General features: G+C 43.1%; 1 pseudogene; it reads left to right on the top strand.

The window, feature by feature from the left end:
- The window catches only part of LOC105531692, a 20,983-nt pseudogene extending 18,883 nt beyond the window's left edge, over positions 1–2,100 (top strand).
- Positions 2,101–5,466: the final 3,366 nt, after the last annotated feature.

Raw genomic sequence — 5,466 nt, 5'->3', positions numbered from 1 at the left:
TTAACATAAGCTTTTACAAGAAAAGCTTTTAAGTTTGATAAGTTTCAATTTATCAATTTCTTCTCTTTTTCTGAGACAGGCTCTCAATCTGTTGTCCAGGCTGGAGTGCAGTGGCACGATCATGACTCACTGCAGCTTTGACATCCCAGGCTCAAGCAATCCTGCCACCTCACCCTCCTGAGTAACTGGGACTATAGGCACACGCCACCATGGCTAGCTAATTTTTAAAAAATATATTTTTAGTAAAGACGAGGTCTATCTTGCCCAGGCTGGTCTCAAACTCCTAAGCTCAAGCGATCCTCCTGCCTCAGCCTCCCAAAGTTCAGGGATTACAGGCGTGAGCCACCACAGCTGGCATCTCCCTAAATATTTAGGTCTTCTTTGGTTTCTTTCATCAGCACTTTGTAATTTCAGCATAAGGATACCGTGTATGTTTTGTTTGATCTGTTTGATAACTATTTCCATTTCTTTGGGCAATTATTAATTGTGCTGCATTTTTAAATTTTGGTTTCCACTTGTTCATTGTCAGTATATAGAAATGCAATTGACGTTTGTGTGTTGATCTTGTATCCTGTGATCTTACTGAGCTCAATTATTTGTCCTATGAAGTTTTGTTTTGTTTTGCAGATTCCTTGGGATTTCAACCATATTGTCTGCAAATAAAGACACTTCTATCTTCTTTTTTACTCTAAATGACTTTTATTTCTTTTTCTTCCCTTAATGCAATGACTAAAACTTCCAGCACATTGTTGAATAAGAGTGGTGAGAGCAGGCATCCTTATCTTGTTCCCATCTTAGAAGGACAGCATTCAATCTTTCACCATTGAGTATGATGTTAGCTTTAGGTTTATACAGATGCTCTTTATGAGATCAAGCAAGTTCCCCTTTATTCCTAATGTACTAAGTGCCTTTAATCATTGATGGGTGTTGAAGTTGTCAAATGTTTTTCAATGTCAATGGATGTGATCATATTTTTCTTCTTTGGCCTGTTGATATGGTGAATCACATTGACTATCAAGCATTGAGCTAGCTGTACATATGTGGAATAAATGCCATGTGGTCATGGGATTTATACATTGTTACATTCAATTGGCTAAAATTTTGTTCAGAATTGTTGCCCATATTTTAATTGGAATTTGTTTTACTGTTGAGTTTTGTGAGATTCATATATTTAATATACAAGTTCTCTGTTAGATATATAGGTTGCAAATCTTTTCTCTCAGTCTATAGCATGTCCTTTCATCCTCCTTACAGGTCTTTTGCTGAGCAAAAGTTTTAAATTTAGATAAGGTTGAATATATCAATCTGCTATGAACTGAATTGTGTCCTTCAAAAACTCCTATGTTGAATTTTCTAACTCCCAATGAGACTCAGTGTGACTCTGTTTTGGCCTGAGAGGAGGTGATAAAGGTTAAATGAGGTCATAAGGGTAGGACTTTAATCCCATAGGGCTGGTGCTCTTACAAGAAGAAGAGAGACAGGAGAAAGAGGAGCAACAAAGAAAGCTTTGAAAGACCAGCCATTGACTTTGAGGAAGTCCAGGTAAGGACAGTGTCCAGGAAGTGGGAGAAGAAACTTTTTCAGTGTGGAGAGAGATCCTGATACTTCAGAAGCCCCTGATAATTCAAATCTTTTTATACAGAAACAACCAGCTATGCCTTGGGATCAAAATCTAGAACAATCAAATGGAAACTGCAGTGAAGATGAACAAAAGGGAAAGCAGAAATGTAGAGAAGGAGGAGGAGAAGCAGGCAGAAAGAGAGAGTGAGAAAAAGAAGAGGAAGAAGAAAAGGAGCTGGAAGATGAACAGGGAAAAAAAAAAAAAAGGAAAAAGGAAATGAGAAACAGTATCCCAAGAAAAGATTAGTCAGCAAATCCTTCATGGACACTCTCTGGGCAAAGTTTAAGTTAAACAGGTGCCCACAATACAAGAGAGTCTATCACTCTTATTTGAATTTGGCATGACACATAAACAGATAAGTCAATGGTTTTGTAAAAAGAAGAAGAAATACATCAAACATATATCCAAGAGAAAGCATAAGAAAACACATACGAGATGGGGTCTCTCTGTATTGCCAAGGCTGGCCTCGAACTCCTGCCCTCAAGCGATCTTCCCACCTTGGCCTCCAGAAATGCTGTGAATCCAGGCATGAGCCATCACAACTGGCTAAGACAATTTATATGACACCATTCTCACCAATAAATGGAGTTCTGAAAGGATAAACAAGAAAATATTAACAATCGTTAATTCCGTGGAGAAGTAAATGAGGGGATTGAAAAGGAGGTTTTATAGTTTATTTTTACCCTACTGTAGATTTAAAGTTTTTATAATGGATGTTAATTCATTTTATTTAAGAAAAAAATCAATGAATAAATTAAAAAAAAAAAAAGAAGAAGAGAGAGTCTCTCTCTCACGTGAGAGAGTCTCTCACACGAGGACACTATGAGAAAGCAGCTGTCTACCAGCTAGGAAGAGAGCCCTCACCGGAAGCTGAACCCTATCAGACCTTCATCTTGGACCCCCAGCCTATAGAACTGTGAGAAAATACATTGCTGTTGTTTCAGCCACCTAGTCCATGGTATTTTGTTATGGCAGCCTAAGCAGGCTAATATATCATCTTTCCTTTTGTGGGCCATGATTTTGGTGTCAAATCTAAGGACACTTTGCCTAGTCTGCATTTTAATTCAAGTGTGTTTTCAAGTCATAAGGAAATCAACCTGTAATTATGGAATTTCAGGCTAGTAGCAAGGACATTCTGCATCAAAAAAGGGCCTCTTTGAACCGTCCGTCATCCTACACCCAGTTCAGTCTCCTGAGCTGGCTCCGGCCAGCTGCCTGGCTCCTTGCGAGTAACCTCAAGAAGTAATATCTGTGTAGAGATCACGAGGAGAGGCGTGTGATGCTCGCCTGTTGGTACAAAACCTTAAAAGAAGAGTAAGCGGGTCCAATAAATTCCAATTGTTCCTATGGGAAATTATTGTCTTCTAAGATCCCTTTCCACATCTATTACCACAACTGAGCTCTAATCCTCTGAGGTGAAGCAACTTTGATAGCCCTTTTCACAGAGGGATGGACTGGAGCTTCCACAGGACCACATGGAAACAGGAACTGATTTTCAGCTAAGAACTGTCTTCAGGGATTGGCTGCTGTTTTTTAGGAGTAATAAAAAGAAACCTCTCCAGCTAGCTAGAGGCCCAAAGGGCTCTTTAGTGGACATATGTCAAGATACCTCCTGGGTCCCAAAGTGGGAGATCTCCTGGGTCTCAAAGGTGTGGGACCCTGTCCTTACACATCTCTCTCTGCTTTTCCCTACTCCTTTGCTCCATTCACTGGGCCTCTCACATGATACATCCTGGTTTCCCTAGAGTAGAACTCCCGCAACACAGTGCCCAGTTCCTTGGAAAGGGAGTGTGATTGGCCCAGCCTGAGCCATGATTAGGTGAGGAAAGAGACTGTCTAAGTACAGTTTAAGTCACTTGAGGCTCTCGCGCATGGGAGTGGAACTGGATGAGCTGTGTCGACCTGGGCTGTTTGGAAAGAGACTGAACTGAATTGAACAAAACTGAACAAGCCTTCAATACTGCTACTTCTATCCCTCATCTTACAGATGTAGAAACAGAAGCTCATGGAGTTAAATAAATTGCCCATATAGGTCCAAATTAGTTCAGTAGGAAGTTCCTCATCAGAACAAATTAATAAAGTCGGGCTGTTCTCTTCACAGCCATGATGACCCCAAGCTGGTCCTAAAGTTGGTCCCTGATTGATTTCAGGTCCCTAAGAATTTCTTAGATGGAATTGAATGTGTTAAGGATAATGGCTTAAGCTCAGCCTATGGCATTTGGGTCAGTGGATTTCCAATGACACTCATGCAAAGGGCTTCTGAGTTTTGGTAGAAAGAGCATAAAATGTTATGGAGCGTTTTTCAGGAATATTTTGGAGTACAAATGATCAAAACTAGACTCAAACCGCTTTAAGGAAATATACTGGGAAGTCCCAGAGTGCAGGTAGCTTTAGGCATGATGGAAGGTAGAGATTCAAACAAAGATACCAAAGCTCTCTCACTCCACCTCTCAGCTCTTTCGTCTGTATTTTCTTTACTACCCAGCAGGCTCACGCCACAGGGTAGCAAAGGAGGCCACTAGCGGCTCTAGGCTTACACAGTCCTCAGGGCTACTGCACCCCATGAAACAGAAAGTGTGTCTATTCCCAAACCTTGAAACAGAAGCCCCAAGGTGTGATCTGACTGGCCCAGCGTGGGTCTGTGCCCATCCTGACCTGATCACTGCATTGGACGGGGGAAGCAGAGATAACCTAATGATCAGGCTGAGGATGCCAAACTACATGAATGGCTTCCTCACAAGGACAGGAACCTGGATATTTCTGTTCCTAAATTGTATAAAAAGAGCCTGTGACGAAATCGCAGAAAAAAACAGAGTAGGGTAGTGGTCACTGTGTGCTTTTCTTTGCCGTGTGAGTTACCCAGAGGTAACTCTGGGTGGTGTGTAATGGTGCCTTATTCACAGTCTCTGCCCAGCACCTGCCAGGCTGCGGGTTCTTCGCCACTTCCTATTGTTGTGTGTGATGGTGCCATGATGGCAAGGCAGGCCTTCCCTTTACCCTGGCCTTCAGGAGTTGGCTAGCTCAAGTGCTCAAGGTTGAGAAAAGATGCAAAGGAATTAAACCCCAAGATCCTTCTTTAAAAACAGCAATCGGTGAAATCACTCCAGGTGAAGGTTCTAGAACCTAGATCAGTGGTTTGCCCGGCTTTCGGATTGTAAGGACCCTAACGTTCACTGCTCTTCCCTCCAAACTGGAGAACCAACAAAGGGCTGACGATTTTTTTTAATGTCATATAAGAGCGTTAAAGAAAAAAAAAACACCCTGAACCCCATCAGCTACAATTACTCTCATGACCGTCTCCTTTCCTAAAGTCAGCAGGACATCATCTCATCAAAGGGCAGCCCTTTAAACGAAACCCGTGTACATTCTGAAAAACAAAGCACACTGCTCCTTCTCCGTGCTCATTCCAAGGGCAACCTGCGAGAGCAGTACCCAGGCCAGCGTGGAAGTCCATCCCTGTCCATCTTGTCACCGTCACCCGATGACCTCAGATGTCCTAGAAGCGATGCCTCAGCCCCAGTGGGGCAGGGCCACCCCGTTTCAGCACCTGCTTCACCCAAAGCTTTCCTCAGGGAGTGTTTCCCAGACTTTCCATCACCTTCAGGCTACCTCTGTGACTCCTATAACAGCAGCCTAAATTCCCCTGCCTGCCCTCATCCCGAAGCCAGGAAAGAGGCTAACCTGACGTACACAAGAATACGCTGAGGAGCAAGGAGACACAGAAGGGCTTGTGAAGAAGGTTCTGCGGGGGTCTAAGGCGCCTGGCTCGGTGGCTTTGCTGTGGGCGCTCTATTAGTGGCGCCACGTCAGGGCGCGCCCCACCTACGGCACCACGCAGGGCGCAC

The sequence above is a fragment of the Mandrillus leucophaeus genome, unplaced genomic scaffold (genome assembly GCF_000951045.1).
Source record: "Mandrillus leucophaeus isolate KB7577 unplaced genomic scaffold, Mleu.le_1.0 Scaffold9, whole genome shotgun sequence".
Taxonomy (NCBI): Eukaryota; Metazoa; Chordata; class Mammalia; order Primates; family Cercopithecidae; genus Mandrillus; species Mandrillus leucophaeus.
Note: the sequence above shows the minus strand (reverse complement) of the source record. Positions and strands in the feature narration are given on the sequence as shown.